We start from the raw sequence: 18,395 nt of genomic DNA on the forward strand, positions 1-18,395 counted from the left end.
GAGGCAGGCGGATTTCTGAGTTCGAGGCCAGCCTGGTCTACAAAGTGAGCTCCAGGACAGCCAGGGCTATACAGAGAAACCCTGTCTCGTAAAAACCAAAAAAAAAAAAAAAAAAAACAAAAACTTTCAACACAAAATTTGTCCTGTCTACAAGAAATGCAGGGACAAAGATGAAGCAGAGATCGAGGGAATGACCAACTTGAGACCTATCCCAAGGGCAAGCACCAACTCCTGACACTATTTATGATACTCTCTTATGCTTACAAACACGAGCCTAGCATGACTGTCCTCTGAGAGGCTCCACCCAGCAGCTGGCTGAAACAGATACAGGGACCCACAGCCAAAAACTGGAAGGAGCTTGGGGACTCTTATGGAAGAGTTGGGGAAAGAACTGAGGACCTCAAAGCAGATAGGAACTCCACAGGAAGACCAACAGAGTCAACTAACCTGGATCCTTGGGGCCTCTCAAAGACTCAACCACCAAACAAAGAACATACAGAGGCTGGACCAAGGCCCCCTGCGCATGTGAAGCAGATGTGCATCTCAGTCTCCATGTGGGTCCCAAACAACTGGAATGGGGGCTGTCCCTAAAGATGTTGTTGCCTGTCTGTGCAATCCATTCCATTCCCCTACTGGCTGCCTTGTCTGACCTTAGCGGGAGAGGATGTGCCTAACCCTGTACAGACTTGATTAGCCAGGGTTGGGGGGATACTCTGGAGGAGAACACCCTCTCAGAGGAGAAGGGGGTGACCAGGAAGGGGGCAGCAATTGGGATGTAAAATGAATAAATAAATAAATAAATAAATAAATAAATAAATAAATAAATAGATGGGAAAAAAAGAGAGAAGGTGCTGCCAAATTATAAAGCCTACTTCAGATTCTTAAAAGATTCATCCTTATACTTCTGCTCCCTTAGAACCACTCCAAGTACCAACTTCTGTATTAGTCAGCGTTCTCTAGAGTCACAGAACTTATGGAATGTCTCTATATATTAAGGGAATTTGTTGGAATGACTTACAGTCTGCAGTCTGGGTGTTTCAGCTGGTCTTCTGTATAAACTGTAATCCTGAAGAAGTAGGCTCCAACAGATGTGCTTGCTGGCTAGTAGGTACAAACAGGCAAAGGAGAATGATCAATTCTTCCATTGTCTTTATGTAGGCCTCCAGCAGAAGGTGTGGCCCAAATTAAAGGTGTGTACCATCATGCCTGGACCTAAATTTTTCTTATCTTGAAACTTGGTCTCTCCCAGGCTAACCTTGAATTCAGAGATCTTGTCTCTGTCTCCTGGGATTAAAGCCATGTACCTCCTTGCCTGAGCCCAAGATTTTCATGGCCGATATGCCTCAAGATCCAGATCAAAAGCATGCGTCATCCAACACTTACAGGATCAAAAGCCTGTGTCTTCCAGTCTCAAGTTCTGGATCACAGGTGTGCCCTCCATTTCTAGATTGTCGTTCATTCCAGATGTAGTGAGGTTGACAACCAGGAATAGCCATCACAGTGTGTAATCTGTGGGTGTGCCTGTGTATGTGACACTGCACAGGCCTGGAGGGGTATGCAGAACTCAACATCAGGAATCTTATTTTCCGGCTCTCCACCTTATGTTTTGACGTAAGGTCTCTCATTGAACCGGGAGCTCAGCCAGAGCCTAGAGTGGCTTTCCAGAGAGCCCAGGGGTCTGCCTTCTCTGTCCTTCTCAGAGCTGGTGTTATGGGCAGGCACCACACAGCTGTTTACTGGAATCTGAGCTCAGATTCTCACGCTTGCACAGCATGTACTTTCCACATTGAGCTACTTCCTCAGCCGTCTCCTGACACCTGGATTTGATCTCAGTCAAACCCATCTGGTGCCGGGCAGTGGTGGCGCACGCCTTTAATCCCAGCACTTGGGAGGCAGAGGCAGGCGGGTTTCTGAGTTTGAGGCCAGCCTGGTCTACAGAGCGAGTTCCAGGACAGTCAGGGCTACACAGAGAAACCCTGTCTCAGGGGGAAAAACAAAAAAACAAAAAACCCCATCTGTCACTCTGAACTGCAGAGTGTTCGGAGTGAACTCTAAGTGCCTCCAAATCTGGGATAATTGGCTGCCGCAATAATGAGAAACTAGCAAAACTCCTTCGGTGGTTCTGACTGGGGTATGGATATAATTACATCACCCCCTATCAGCCGAGGGATCGGGAATAGTCAGCCCCACTATCCATACTGTGCAGCTCAATACTGAGACAGACCCCCCCCCAGACAATATTCTGTGATGGTCTGTGTAGGTCTGCGTGGTATAAATGCAGAGACTAAAACAAATCAGAACCTTTAAGGATTCATGCTCTGGGAGCTGGGATAATCAGTGAAGTGCTCTCTGCATGAACTTGATCCTCTGTCCCCAGGGAAAAACAAAACAACACGAAAAGTCTGGCCATAGTGATATGATCGGGAGGCAGCAACAGGAGGATCTTTGAGGTTTGCTGGCCATTCAGGCTAGCCTAATAGCCACAGGTCCCTCTGAGACACTATCTCAAAAACAAACAAACAAAAAAACAATGCTGATGGTTTCTAAGGAACTACTGAACTTGATCCAAATTGACTTCGGGCGAATAAACATGCACACATATTTGCAACACCCATGAACTTGTATAAATACCAAAGGAAGGAAGGGGTGAGAGAAGGGAGGGAGGGAAGGAGGAGGGAGGGAGGGAGGGGGAGGGGGATGGAGAGAAAGTAAAAAGAATTCCAGCTATGGAGGCACATGGCTGCCCTGTCCCTTATCAGCTCTGAGAAGCTGAACAAGCTGTGCAATGCTGCACATAGGGCACAATACAAGTTTGTGGTTACCTGCCAGGGGCTTTCACTCCATCCCACAGCTAATCTTCAATTTGCAAACCCTATAGCTGAGCCCCCTGAGTACAGAGATCACAAGTCTGTGCCACCAAGACTAGCTGCCTGTTTGACAGCAAGTGTAGATCCTTGAATGTCATCATTGCACAAATACAGTCACCACCACGGTCGGTATCTCCTGTTTCTTTTCTTTCGTTCTCTTTCTTTCTTTCTTTCTTTCTTTCTTTCTTTCTTTCTTTCTTTCTTTCTTTCTTTCTTTCTTTCTTTCTTTCTTTGTTGAGACAGGGTTTCTCTGTATAGCCCTGGTTGTCCTGGAACTCACTTTGTAGACCAGGCTGGCCTCGAACTCAGAAATCCACCTGCTTCTGCCTCCCAAGTGCTGGGATTAAAGGCGTGCACCACCACCACCCAGCCTCCTGTTTCTTTACTATGTGTTTACTATTTCCTGCAAGGTGGGTGAGGAAAGGAGTGCCTCAGCTTATGTGGAGGAATTCAGAAGATAGGCTGTGCTAGACATGCTGTCTACCTGCTGAGACAGGCCCCAGTACTGTAAAATGAAACCAAAAGAGAAGCAGCCCTTGCTTCATTGCCATGATCAGCCTCAGCCACAGGCAGCTTGGGGAGGAGAGGGTTCGTTAGGCTTACATATCTTGGGTCATGGACCACTGAGGGAAGTCAAGTCAGAATCTCAAGCAGAGGCTATGGAGGGATGCTGTTTACTGGGTTGTTCCTCCTGTCTTCTCTGCTTGCTTTCCTATACACCCTAGGGCCATCTGCCCAGGCACCACTCACAGTAGGGTCAGGTCCTCCCTCATCAGTCATCAGTTAAGAAGACGCTCCCAGTCTTGTCCTAGAGGCCAGCTTTACAGGGACATTTACTCAATTGAGGTTCCCTTTTCCCAGATGACTCCAGCTTGTGACAAGTGAATGAAAAACTGCCCAGTGAAGGAAGGAAAGAAGGAAGGAAGGAAGGAAGGAAGGAAGGAAGGAAGGAAGGAAGGAAGGAAAGAAGGAAGGAAGGAAGGAAGGAAGGAAGGAAGGAAAGAAGGAAGGAAGGAAAGAAGGAAGGAAGGAAGGAAAGAAGGAAGGAAGGAAGGAAAGAAGGAAGGAAGGAAGGAAGGAAGGAAAGAAGGAAGGAAGGAAGGAAAGAAGGAAGGAAGGAAGGAAAGAAGGAAGGAAGGAAGGAAAGAAGGAAGGAAGGAAAGAAGGAAGGAAGGAAGGAAAGAAGGTAGGCAAATATTTAAATTTATAAACTGAACTATCATTATGATATACCATGCTTCCAATTTAAGAAAGAGTCCTAAGGAAAATAATTTAGATGATACCGTGAATAGTAAAAACAAGGACATGACTAAGTGTAGTGGTACATGCCTTCAATCCCAGGAATTGAGAGGCAGAGACAGGAGGATCTCTATGAGTTCAAGGTCAACCTGGTCTATGTAGTTAGTTTCAGGAAAGCCAAGGCTATGTAGAGAGACCCTGTTTCATAAAACAAAAAACAAAACAAATCCACTAGTGTCTTCCATAAATTGGAGAAGGTTCTAGACTCATATACTTACAAGCATGGTTTTTGCCCCCATGACTATCTGGAGTGTCTGAAAGCCTTAGCTATGAGGTAGTTCTGTCCATCGTGGCATTTGTGCATCTGGACAAACTAGGTGTCCCATGGCACAAATAGTCATGGTCAAAATCTCTCACATTCTGAAAGATCAATATCCCCAGTGCACATCTTTGCCCCAGGTTAAATAATGCAATTAAAGAATTTTTAATAAAGAAGTGGAGGGCCTGGGCATGCAGCCTGGTGGCGGAGCACTTGTCTTGTGTGCATGAGGGCCCAGGTTCCATTCCCAGCTCTGCAGTAAAATGCTGATAATCACAATGAAGTAGCTTGAGCAGTTGAGGGCAGAGTGCTCAAGTAGCAGTCGGAGATGGCCAAGGAGTGTGAAGGCCAGGGCTCTGCCTGGGCAAAGTACAGGGTGGCTTCAAGGCTGGTTGGTCTGTTACTGCAGCTGTAACCAAACACCTTAGCCTGCATAAAATGTAAAGGGTTATTTTATGTGTACATGTATGTGCCTAAGTGTATGTGCATCGGGTCCATGCAAGTGCCTGCAGAGCCAGAAGAAGATGTCAGATCCTTTGACACTGGAGTTACAGGCAATTGTGACCTGCCTGACATGAGTGGTGTAAACTGAACCCAGGCCCTTTGCAAGAGTAGCAAGTGGTATTCATGACGGAGTCACCTCTGCAGCCCCTGGATAATTTATCAATAACATGAATCTATTGGCCGAAGTTCTAGAGAAGTCCCAGATCAAGGTGATAACAGGTTTGCTGCTATCTGGTGAAAGCTGGTCCTCATTAAATGATGCTTTTTCTGAGTCCTCCCAGGGTAGAAGCAACAAGCCGCTTCCAGAAAGCTTGTTAGAAGGGAACTAATCCAGCCTGATGGCTTTGCTATAGGATCCAAGCACTCCCAGAGGCCCCGCCTCTTACCACTTTTGTGCTGGGGTTTGGGTTGTAACCTATGAACTCTTTTTTTTTTTTTTTTGTCGTTTTTCGAGACAGGGTTTCTCTGTGTAGCCCTGGCTGTCCTGGCACTCACTTTGTAGACCAGGCTGGCCTCGAACTCAGAAATCCGCCTGCCTCTGCCTTCGGAGTGCTGGGATTAAAGGCGTGCGCCACCACGCCCGGCTACCTATGAACTCTAAAGGAGACACACAAAATCTAACCACAGCACAGGGAGAGGATCAGAGAAAGCATCTGCAGCTTGCTTATAAAACTTGATGAGGGCTGCCGAGATGGTTCAGTGGTTAAGAGTGTCGACTGCTCTCCCGAAGATCCTGAGTTCAAATCCCAGCAACCACATGGTGGCTCACAACCATCCGTAACGAGATCTGATGCCCTCTTCTGGAGTGTCTGAAGACAGCTACAGTGTACTTACATATAATAAATAAATAAATCTTAAAAAAAAAAAAAAAAAACTTGATGATAGGATAAGTGGGACAGGGACATTTGAAAGCAATGTTCTGCTTCTGTTTGGAGCCGCACAGAGACCGTGGTGGCTTGATCACCTGAGCAGCTCACTCTTGGTCCTTAGAGTGTGCTATTGACTTTTTGGATCTAAGCACCTGAGCAGGGGTGGGCAGTGATGAGGTTGTGTGTTTGTGTGTGTGTGTGTGTGTGTGTGTGTGTGTGCACGCGGGCGCACGCGCCACGTAGCCCAGGTGGACCCTAAACCTGTTCTGATCCTCCTGCATCCAGCTCTCATCTACAGAGATGACAGGCATGCACCAGCATGTCCAGCCTGCTTATTTACATGTTAGATTGTCTGGTTTATTGTTATTGGGTGTGTATGTATCACACTTGTGTGTACAGATACATGTGTTTATGCATGTGTGGAGTTACAGGTCTTTGTAGAATGCCTGGCTTGTTACGTGGGTGCTGAGAGTCAGACTCCAGTCCTTATGAGTGCAGCAAGCACTCTTAACCAAGAATGGGCTTCACTACCACACTCTCCCGTACATAGACTGTGTGCCTTGCTCACATCACTCGGCCACCCTCATCCCCCTCCTACTGGCTTCCTTCTTTCCCTCAACTTCCCCTTCAGCTTTCCTGTCACATATAAGAAAACGTGAGGCGTTTTGTCTCTCTGTGTATGCGAGAACACGTGCAATGACCACCTTTCTGTCTCTGCCGTTTTTGCTTAACACGATGATCTCCAGCTCCATCTACCTACCGATCTGCATATGTTATCCTTTCTTTCCTTATGTCTGAGTAAAACTCCCCTTTCTGTCCTTTTATGACTTATTTTTATTTATGTATATCTGTCTATGGTATGTGCACATGAGTGCAGGTTAAACCGGGAGTCAGACTCTGGAGTTGGGGTTCCAGTCATTGTGAGCTGTGCCACATGGGTGCTGGGAACTAAAGGTGGACCCTGTGGAAGAGCAGTGCATGCTCGTATCTGTGGAGTCATCTCTTCAGTCCCCAGATTCCATTTTCACTATCTCTTCATCGTTGGTGGGCATCAAGGTTGGCTCCATGTTGTGGCTGTTGTGAGCATGCAGCAGTAAACATGACATGCTGGTGAGTCTGTGGAATGTTGACTTTGAGCCTTCCTGCACATGCCAGCAGGACAGCACACGGTTCTTGAGGAATAGGTATGCTGATGCCCGTAGTGGCCGCACCAGCTTTGGCTCCCAACAGCAACCAGAGTTCCCCTTTGGTGTATCATCACCAGCATCTGTGGACACTTGCTTTATTCGATGGGGATTTAACATATGAGATGGAATCTTAAATGAGTTTTGATTTTCATTTCCTTCTAGTTGCAGGATGCTGGATATTTATTCAAGTATTTATTGGCCATTTCTCTCTATTTTGGCAGACACCATACAGGAAGAGGTACAGTGGACAAGTAAGCTCCCTGGAGATGGCCCACCATCTTGCTGGACTACAATGGGTGCACTCTGAAAAGGCGTGGCCCCAGAGACTTAGTCCCAGGATTGCTTCCTGCTACTGATGTGCTTTCTGATGTTTGACATTGCCATACTCCTTATTCATCTGGCTTGGTGTGACTGGACACCGGGAGACCCTCACTGCCTACAGCCTGGTGTGATTACCTCCTGGGTGACAGCCCACTGTGTTGGACAAGTGTCCTAAAGATCAATATGAAGATGAAAGTTCTTGAGATCATGCTGTTCAGATGAACTAATGATTTTATGGAATTCCTGGTTTGACTTAAAGAGTTTTGGGAAGTTAAGGTAGTTGGTGGAAGGTTTAAAGTCAGAATCAAGAGTAGGATGTCCCATTCTCATAGAAGGGCAAGAACTGCGTGAGTTAGAGAAAGGAGCACAGAGAGCGCCCGTTCGTGCGTTACAAGCATGCAATTGTAGTAGCGAGAAAAATAGGCTGGGGACAAGTTAATGATCAAAGAAAGCATTCACTCCAGGTTGGGCCTGAGTTACTTGGTCTTGTGATCGAGGGATATAGTAACAGGTTTTCGGTGTGCACCAGGAAATAAGAAGGTTGTAAATAAGGCGTAAACAATTCCATTATGAATATAAAAACAGAGAACAGTTAGCCACTCTAGACGTCAAAAATAAGATGTAAGACAAATGACCTGTTCCTTAGTTAAATACAGATTGTCTTAGCCAAGTATGGGAAGAAATTTGTTACTATAGCCTTGGCCTATTTAAACTTCATTATCTATGACAAGAGAATTACTGCTTTATGCACTTTATGCACCGTAAGGTGAGCTAGTGGAAAGAAAGATAAGATTTGTTTAGTTAGATATACTTTTCAAAGAATACATAATAATCCTGTTGCAATTTCCTTTTGTGTAATGATTTTCATCTGTTTTTGAAGAATGATTTTGTGATGGTTGTTTTTAGAAAATGTATAACTTGTGGCTATGAGGTAATTTTCTTCCTAAATAAGAAAACTTTGTCTTGAGGGCTATGTATACAAAGGGCTAAGAGGAAAAAGAAAACACTGGAGCCCGCTTTTGCTTCAGCCACTCTTGGTGTGTGACTCCCGTAAGCGGCTATCAGCACTGACCCCATCCCACTCATGACACCACACCTGGCAGCCTGACTCAGTTTACCCTATGGTCTCATAGCTGGCCCTTGGCACTATTTTAGATAACTGTCTTCTTAGTTTATTTTGCCTGTTCACTGGCTGGATGATTGTAGCATTTTGTATTTAATTTTTTGCAGCTCTTTATATACTCTGGGTACTAATATCCTGTCATTTTCCCTATTCTCGAGGCTGTCTCTTCTCTCTGGCGGTTTGCTTTGCTTTGCAGAAGCTTCTCGATTATACACAGTCTCACACGTTGATGCCTGCTATACATCCCGCACTGAGGGAAGGCTTCCCCACCTTTTTTTATTGGATATTTTATTTATTTACATTTTAAATGTTATCTGCTTTCCTGATATCCCCCCATGCTCAGTCCAATGGTTGGTTGGGAGAATCCCCCTCTGTATTTGTCAGGCTCTGGCAGAGCCTCTCAGGAGACAGCTATATCAGGCTCCTGTCAGCAAGCATTTCTTGGCATCCAAAATAATGTCTGCATTTGGTAACTGTATACGGATGGATCCCCAGGTGGGGCTATCTCTGGATGACCTTTCCTTCAGTCTCTGCTCCATACTTTGTCTCCATATTTGCTCCTGTGTGTATTTTGTTACCTCTTCTTAAAATGACCAAAGCACCCACACTTTGGTCTTTTTAATTCTTGAGCTTCATCTCTGAACTCAAGCTGTACTACAATAGTGATTAAAAACTGCATGGTATTGGTACAGAGACAGGAAGGAAGATCAATGGAATAGAATTGAAGAACCAGAAATGAATCTACACACCTGTGTGTCACTTAATCTTTGACACAGGAGCTAAAACCATCCAGTGGAAAGAAGACAGAATTTTCAACAAATAGTGCCGATTCAACTGGTGGTCAGCATGTAGAAGAATGCACATTGATCCATTCTTTTTTTTGTGGGGGGGGGAAGGGGGGAGGGTCTTGAGAAAGGGTTTCTCTGTAGCTCTGGCTGTCCTGGAACTCACTTTGAAGACCGGGCTGGCCTCCAACTCAGAAATCCGCCTGCCTCTGCCTCCCAAGTGCTGGGATCAAAGGCATGTGCCACCATGCCTGGCTAAATTGATCCATTCTTATTTCCTTGTACAAAGCTCAAGTCTAACTGGATCAAGGACCTCCACATAAAACCAGAGACACTGAAACTAATAGAAGAGAAAGTGGGGAAGAGTCTCGAATACATGGACACGGGAAAAGTTCCTGAATAGGAAGGACACCAGTGGCTTATGCTCTAAGATCAAGAATTGATAAATGGGACGCATAAAATTGCAAAGCTTCTGTAAGGCAAAGGACACTGTCAATAGGACAAAACAGCAACCAATGATTGGGAAAAGATCTTTACCAATCCTACATCCAATAGAGGGCTAATATCCAATATATACAAAGAACTCAAGAAATTAGACTCCAGACAATCAAATAACCCTATTAAAAAATGAGGTGCCGGGGCTGGAGAGATGGCTTAGAGGTTAAGAGCACTGACTGCTCTCCCAGAGGTCCTGAGTTCAATTCCCAGCAACCACAAGGTGGCACACAGCCATCCATAATGAGATCTGACATCCTCTTCTGGAGTGTCAGAAGACAGCTACAGTGTACTTACACATATAATAAATAAATAAATCTTTTAAAAAAAAATGAGGTGCCAGGCCATGGTGGCACAAACCTTTAATCCCAGCACTTGGGAGGTAGAGGCAGGTGGATTTGATATTAAGGCCAGCCTAGTCTACAGAATGAGTTCCAGGATAGCCAAGGCTACACAGAGAAACCCTGTCTCGCCTGTCTTGAAAAAAACAAACAAGCAAAAAAACCTCAGGTGCAGCAGATGCTGGCAATGATGTGGAGAAAGAGGAACACTCTTCCACTGCAAGCTGGTACAACCACTCTGGAAATCAGTCTGATGGTTCCTCAGAAAATTGGACATTGTATTATTTGAGGACCCAGCTATATCACTCCTGGGCATATATCCAAAAGATGCTCCAACATATAACAAGGATACATGCTCCACTATGTTCATAGCAGCCTTGTTTATAATAGCCAGAAGCTGGAAAGAACCCAGATGTCCTTCAACAGAGGAATGGATAAAGAAAATGTGGTACATTTACACAATGGAGTACTACTCAGCTATTAAAAACAATGATTTTGTGAAGTTCTTAGGCAAATGGATGGAACTAGAAAATATCATCCTGAGTGAGGTAACCCAATCACAAAAGAACACATATGGTATGTACTCACTGATAAGTGGATATTAGCCCAAAAGCTCAAAATACACAAGATACAATTCACAGAGGAGGGGCTTTTAAAAAGGCCTGGCCGGGGTTGGAGAGATGGCTCAGCAGTTAAGAACACTGGCTGCTCTTAACTCTGTAACCTCTGAAAACAGCTACAGCATACTCATATAAATAAAATAAATCTTTAAAAAAAAAAAAAAAAAAAGCTCTGGCCAGCTCCTACCTAGTTTCATGCCTTACATTCAGGTCTTTGACCCATTTTCTTTTCTTTATTTCTTTTATTCTTTTTAAAGATTTATTTATTTATTTATTTATTTAATGTATAAGAGTACACTGTAGCTGTCTTCAGACACCAGAAGAAGGCATCCGATTCCATTACAGATGGTTGTGAGCCACCATGTGGTTGCTGGGAATTGAACTCAGGACCTCTGGAAGAGCAGCCAGTGCTCTTAACCTCTGAGCCATCTCTCCAGCCCTTGAGCCATTTTCAATCTCATTTTTTGTGTAAGGTAATCAAGGGGAATCTTGTTTAACCAGGCAGTTATTTTGGATTCCATGGGCATTATGGGATGCTGAGCGGCATCTCTGGTTAGTATCCCCTACATGCCAGGAGCATCCTGCAGGTTGTGAGAGCTAAAGTAGCCCCTTTATTGTAGGCTCTTTGGTGAGAAGCCACAGGTGCTACCGAGACCTGCAAGCCCCTCTCGAGGCAGGTGCAGCCCTGTCTTTCCCCAGGCAGGACCTTGCTCTTAGTCCTGATGCAATAGCACTCCCAGCTTCTCAGATCTGGGACAGGAGACTGAGGAAGAGAAAGCAAGGGCAAGTGCCAATATAAGCTCTTATAGGGAAACAAGGAAAGGGAGGAAGGCATTGAAAGGCAGGCATTGTGTTTCATGGCCTATGAAACAGGAGGAGCAGGCAAGCTCCAGTCCAGCTCTGCCCTCCCCCTGAGGCCCAGGCAGGGCTGGAATTTACAGCCCCTGGTTTCTGTGGGCAGGGATAATGATACCTGAGCCCAGGTGTTATGTGACCAGAGAGAGGCTCTAGAATGGGGATGGGAGGTGGTAGATTCCAGCTCTGACTCTGGAGGCTCGGGGAGGAAGGGAGCTCCATGGGCCTTGGGTGCTTGTCTTAAGGTTCAGAACCCCACTGGGTAGGACATGCTCTCTCTGCCTTTAAAGATGAGGAAGTTATGGGTCCTAGAGGTGTAGCATCCTGTCTGAGGTCACATAAGTGGTGAGACAGCCTGAGGCCCAGCTTGGCAGACCCACTGCCTCAGAAACAGGGAACTCTGTGGAAAGACAGAATGCAATTCAGGTAGAGATAGTTGCTGTACCTGAGAAAAGTGGTGGATGGATCTAGAATATCTCAGAAAAGGAAAAGAAGCAAGAAGGGAGGAAGGACCGCGGCCTTCGCTTTGAACCCTCGGGGCCATCGGGTGTCCCCAGCCCCGCCCCCCACCGGGCTTCTTTCTGCCCATTGCCTGCCAGGCACTGAGGGGCCCACACATAAGCAAGTCTTTCATCACTGCGGGGGGCGGGGGGAGGCTGGCACAGCTTCTAAGTGATTCAGAGACGTTGGAGCCGGGAAGCTGCTTCTTCACGGTGGGGACAGGAGTTGAGCCACAGATGCTGGGGACCCAGGCCTGCCTCCCTGCACCTGCCTTGACCCACAGCCCACAGTACAACTGTGACCTTAGTGGCAAATAGCTTGGGTGCAGAGTGTGTGGTGTACTCCCCGCAGACTCTCGGTACCTTCGGCTCCTGGGTGAGAAACAAGGCACCGGGATGCCAAAGTGAAGCCGGGTCAGGCCCTGGATGTGCCCATCAAGGCCACAGGTGCTATTGGAACACAGGACAGAAGGTCGCTGTGTCCGAGCAGCTGTCTGTTCCGCTTTCCTCCCTTTGACTGCTTTTTTATACATAATAGGTTATATATATATGTGCTGGGACTTAGGACTCAGTAAAGTATTTTTTAGGCACTGTCTATGTGGCAGGTTCTGTGTTATGCCCTGGACATGCAGTAGGACATAAAAATCTTGCTTATTTTTTTTTTACATGCATGTGCCTGGATAGATGCATGTGCACATGTGTATCACGTGCGTGCATGAGCTCAGGAGAGAGCGCTGGACCCTCTGGCACCAGTTATAGGATGGTATGAGGCACTGTGTGGTACTGAACCCAAGGCCTTCAGAAGAGCAGCCAGGGCTCTTAACCATTGAGCCATCTCTCTAGCCCATTTAGTAGGTGCCAGTTGTGTGCCAGGCTCTGTGTTAGGCCCTGGAAGTCCAAAGGAACATTCATTAGTTATCATCTATGTGCCAGGTTCTACATAGTGAGCTCTATCTGACTTTGAGGGCTCAGTAGAGCAAGTATCTATTAGGCACTAGCTGTATGCCAAGCTCGCCACATTTAGGGAGGCAGCCTCCCTCCCATTCTCATGATTTTTCACCCCAGTCCCTTGCCATGCCGTGGCTGCCCAAAACCATCCAACAAAATGAGCTTCCCTCATTTCTCTGTGCCTTTTGCACAGAGCACCATGATTATCTGAACCCGGCCTGCCTCCGAGGGCCAAGTGATGGGTGGGCCCTTCGATCCCCTTCTCAAAGCCCCTGCCAGCTCCCTTCCGGAGGGGTGGGGTGGAGGGCAGCCAGTCCTGACAAAGGCTTTCTTTGCAAGCAGAACAGGCTGCCCTTGAGGTTGCCTAGTGGCCAGAGCACAAAAGGAAGCTCAGTCAAGCAGGGACAGCTCTCACCCTTCCCTTCTGGTCGTTCACAGAACGATTGTGCTAAGGGAGATGTGAAAATTTTCCACACCACAGTGCAAGGGCAAGCCAAACCAAACCAGGAAAGCAAGCTAAATCAGGGCCACCTGCGGCCGACTATATTCGCTCCAGGCTTTTGTTTTGTTTTATTCTGTTTTTTGGTCTCAGTCTGGCTCCTGTGTGTGCCTGCTGATGAGAGTCACATTCTTTACAACTAATGTGTGTTCCAAACCTTTCACAAGGGGTGGGAGAGAAGTGTTACCTACATCCTATTGCTTGTAGCTTAATGCCTTCCTGTGTATGTTAGAGACACTCCCAACACGAAGTGTCAAATTTGATGCTTCTGCCAAGATGCTGGCAAGTTTCCCAGGAAGAAGGCAAAAAAACCCAACAACAACAACAACAAAACCCCGACATGTGGGGAGGCAGGAAGTGGTTGCCTTGCACCAGTAGAAAATGACAACTACTATCTAATTATAAATTTTAACTATGGGCAAAAGACTCCCTGGGAAATAGATGTATTGCTGTAAGCTGACTGTGCAGACTTCAGAACCTCAGCACACTGGCTCAGATCTCACCTGTTTCCTCTATCTGTGACCTGGAGCAACAACTTCTCGCAGGCTGTTTCCCCATCTATAAAATGGGGGTGGCAGTCAGGTGTCCACTGCAGTGAACAAGTGAGCCGGGTCACATGGTTTGGAATAGGATGCTTGACAGGTTCACATCCTTCAAATACGAGCAGCGGCGAAGAAAGAAAGGAGTGTGGACTTTGTGGCCAGGGAGACCTGGATGCTTGTGAGTGAATCTCATTTGCAACTCAGCATTACAAGGTCAGACCTCTAGCAACCTCCACTTAACCGGAAAACACCTCTGGTAAATGACTGAACGAGGCCCCAGCCCAGGTTCAACTCTCTGACTTCTCCCCACCATGAGGTAGAGAGAACCTTTAGCAGAAGCCCAGAAGTGACACCAAGCTTTGAGCTGTGCTCACTCACACCCTCCTCCCTGTGCCTCAGCAGGAACCTGCCACTTCATAGGCACAAGCTGGCCCTGTATCTGGCCTGGTCTAAGGAGGTTGGTGGTGGACCAGCCTAGCTAGGGGGAGAGGGTCCACTGCAAGGGCAGGAAAACTGAGAGGGCCTAGGGCTGCTGGAAGGAGCTTACCAGCCTCTTGATGCTTAGAAAAGAAGAGGGCTGATGGAGGCTGGAGAAATGGCTTAGTGGTTAAGAGGCAGATTTCTGAGTTTGAGGACAGCCAGGGCTATACAGAAAAACCCTGTCTTGAAAAAACAAAAAACAAAAAACAAAACAAAGCAAAACAAAACAAAACAGCACTGTCTGCTCTACCAGAGGTCCTGAGTTCAATTCCTAGCAACCTTTACATGGTGGCTCACAAACATCTGTAATAGGATTTGATGCCCTTTTCTGGTGTGCATGAAGACAGTATACTCATATACTTAAAATAAATAAATCTTAAAGAAAAAGGCTGGGGCTGGTGAGATGGCTCAGTGGGTAAGAGCACCCGACTGCTCTTCCGAAGGTCCAGAGTTCAAATCCCAGCAACCACATGGTGGCTCACAACCATCCATAACGAGATCTGGCGCCCTCTTCTGGAGTGTCTGAAGACAGCTACAGTGTACTTACATATAATAAATAAATAAATCTTTAAAAAAAAAAAAAAGAAAAAGAAAAAGGCTGATGGACAGACTCATCCCGGCTCATTAGAAAAAAACAAAACAAAACAAAAAAAGACCCACAGTTCTGGTGGTAAGGGAAGAATTTCAAAGTATGGGAGAGCAAGGCAATTTTCCCTAATGGGCTACAGGGGGTAAAAGATGGGAATACTGGGAACTGGATGAGTCTTCTCTATCTACCTATCCCATTCTAGGATGACCCTATTCCGAAATACCAGAGAACAGGAGTCACAAGATCATCTATTTAACCCAGACATGTTCATTCAAAGGCCAACATGGCATCTCTCACAGATGCCCACAGATGTCCAAAATTACCAAGTACAGGCCAGATATCAAGCTCTTCAGCAGATGGCAGGTGCCTCGGACACTCTGGCCATGACACTAACTGAAGCCCAAGGCATCCTTAAATCACATCCACCCACAACCCCAGTTATCTACTGGTTTATTCGTCCATCTTTCCATGTGTCTACCCACCCAAGAATCCATCTGTCCCTCCATTTATCCATCCATCCATCCATCCATCCATCCATCCATCTGTACATCCATATATCCATCTGTCTACCCAGCCATCCTTCCACATGTCTACCCCTAAGAATCCATCCATCCATCCATCCATCCATCATCCATTCATCTGTCCATCCATGATCCACCTATATATCCAGCCAGACATCTAACAAGCACTATCTGAGCATCCACTGTGCCAACCACTATATCTAAGAACCAAAGATGTCATAGCATGCAAGCATCTATCAAATAATTGACCATGTCTTTCTCAGTTCCCCAAATCTATTCACCTGCAGTTCTATTTTCCTCTACTTCCCAAACATGCCTTGAACCTGTCCGTGTTCCTTAAATCACCTTCATCCTAACTAAACACCTTCACCCATGTCCAGCCTGATCAAGGAGCTACTCCCTTCCTGCCTGAGGCCTCCTTAGATTCCTCCTTAGATTTCTCCCTGTTATGGAAGCCAGAGAGGAATCTGAACACAAATCAACTCACTTGCTTGTTTCCATCCATCCTTTGAAAGCTTGCTACGAGCTCAGGGTCCTTGGCTTCCATTCCCTGTCCCACCTATAGATCCCATCTGCCCTCTCCCGGCCTCGTTCTAAGTCAGGACCCTTTCCTATCAAATGGCATTTTGCTCACAGTTTAATGAAACCTAGCACGTGGTTGGTAGAACTCTCCTGTAATTCCTTGTCTCACAGTAATGTGAGCAGAAGGAAGGCAGAGATAACTAGTCTGTCTTATCTTGTGCCCCCAAAGCAGACACTCCATAAACACCAGTCTTCCAAACATCCCAGAAGGGCAGCCCTTGTCAAATGCAGAGTTCCAGAATCAACTATCAACCATCCTTCAGAGCCGACCATCAGCTTTGCCCTGTTCACTGGTGTCACCTTGAACAAGTTGTTCAGTGGCCTTAAGAGATATCTGTTTACCCACCCTCCCTAGCAGCTGTGCAGTTGGAAGAGATCCAGCCCCTTAGGTGGGCTGTGCAGGTAAGGCGTGTCTTTGCCTTGCTAATTAACAGCAGCAGGATAGCCCTTCCAGAGTCCTGTGACCTGCGCTGCTTTCCCCTTCCTTATCGCTGCAGACTCTCCTCTGCCACACCTGAAGGCTGGGCCAGGCTGACCTCCAAATTCTCATCTGACAAATAAAGAACCTGCAGCTTCTGTGCCTCAAGGTTCCTGAGTAGAAGTGCTGAGACCCCTGGCCTACGCTGTCAGCTGCTGACACCACCCCAAACCACACTCTGTAGGCCAGGAGCAAACGAAACTTCTCAGATTCCCATGAAGTTCACAGACGAGAGCTAGGCCAGAGTGGTTATCCAGTCCTCGGATCCAAGGAGCTTCCCAGATTAGACAGTGGGTGTCTCAGGGAGGAGGGATCTTACCTTCTTCAGGATGCAGGCTCTACTGCCCTAGGGTCTCGGGAACTTCAGAGGCCGAAGGCAGTGGCTGTGAGAAGGGAGACCCCTGGGATGTCCTGTCCTTTGCAGCAGGGAGCAGCAGAGGACAGCAGAGGCCCTACCTCCTTGCCTGCTGCTGAGAAAGGTTCCACACAGGTCAAACTCCAAACTCCAGCCTCAGCTGCAGCAGCAGTTTAAAGAAGCCTGGATGATCTCTCCAGAACCCTTGAACTCTGAGCAGGCCCCGTGAGGAAAGGGGCCTGCCCTGCCCTCATTGGGCCTTGGCCAGTGCCCTTACCTGGCAGGGGGCCCATGGCCTGGAGAGGCAGGGGAGACTGGAGCCTGGGTCCTGTGCTGCCTCGCTCACTCACTCTCCCTCCCGCCTGCCTCCCCTCCACTCTGGGAGCAGGCAGCCTTAAGACAGCTGGAGGAGCAGGGGGAGAAGGGGGTGCAGGAGATAAAAAGGGACACGCCCAGAAGAGCAGCAGCCCCAGTGCAGCAGCAGCAGCTGTGTTTCATCTCCTCAGACCAAGGCAGGACAGACACACAGCATCCAGACTAACTGTCAGGAGGAAACAAGCCCTGGACAGAGCTCCCACAGCTCAGGACTCTAGGGCAGGCAGGGGAAGAGCTATGAGATTTCCAGCTGCTCAGGTCTGCAAACAGTTTCATTTCATTCCTAGCATTTGAAGGCTGCTACGCTGAAGTCACTGTCAGTGTTGCTGGGTGAAAAATCACTTAGGAGACACCTCAGAGTGTGTCTGTCAGGGTGTTTCCAGAGAGGTTTATCCAGGGGAATCTACCCTGAATGTGGGCAGCAGCATCCTATGGGATGGGTTAAAAGGAAAACAGAAGAGGAGGACTGTGCAAGCCCAAGAACCTGAGTTTGGATCCCCAGTACCATGTGATGTCTGTAACCCCAGCACTAGGGGCTTGGGGCCAGGAGGATGCCATGCTCACTGACCAGCCCATCTACCAATCAATACACTTCAATTTCAGTGACTGTCTCAAAAATGAGGAGGCAGAGGGGTGTAGAGGCACATGTCTTAATCCCAGCATTCCGGTGGCAGAGGCAAGAGGCAGAGGCAGAGGCAGAGGCAGAGGCAGAGGCAGAGGCAGAGGCAGAGGCAGAGGCAGAGGCAGAGGCAGAGGCAGAGGCAGAGGCAGAGGCAGAGGCAGAGGCAGAGGCAGAGGCAGAGGCAGAGGCAGAGGCAGAGGCAGAGGCAGAGGCAGAGGCAGAGGCAGAGGCAGAGGCAGAGGCAGAGGCAGAGGCAGGCAGAGCTCTGTGAGTTTGAGGCCAGCCTGATCTACATAGTGAGTTCTAGTACAGCCAGAGCTAAAGTAACATTCCATCTTGAAAATAATATCATCATTATCATCACCATCATCATCATCAT

The 18,395-nt window shown here is 47.3% G+C and overlaps 1 protein-coding gene across 5 annotated transcripts in view; it reads right to left on the reverse strand.

Annotated features, from left to right (window-relative positions):
• Slc5a11 (solute carrier family 5 member 11) overlaps window positions 1-17,307 on the reverse strand; it is a 63,196-nt gene extending 45,889 nt beyond the window's left edge. For 2 of the 5 annotated variants that reach the window (XM_029480116.2, XM_029480115.2), the window contains exons 1-2: window positions 16,984-17,307; window positions 1,019-1,101 (exon numbers count right to left, since the gene is read on the reverse strand). The gene's annotated coding sequence lies outside the window, so the exon portion shown is untranslated. The remainder of the gene's footprint in view (window positions 1-1,018; window positions 1,102-16,983) is intronic. The other 3 variants (XM_085841341.1, XM_029480114.2, XM_085841342.1) reach the window with 3 other exon arrangements.
• Window positions 17,308-18,395: the final 1,088 nt, after the last annotated feature.

The sequence above is a fragment of the Mus caroli genome, unplaced genomic scaffold (genome assembly GCF_978045245.1).
Source record: "Mus caroli unplaced genomic scaffold, Mus_caroli_1 scaffold_8, whole genome shotgun sequence".
Lineage (NCBI taxonomy): Eukaryota > Metazoa > Chordata > Mammalia > Rodentia > Muridae > Mus > Mus caroli.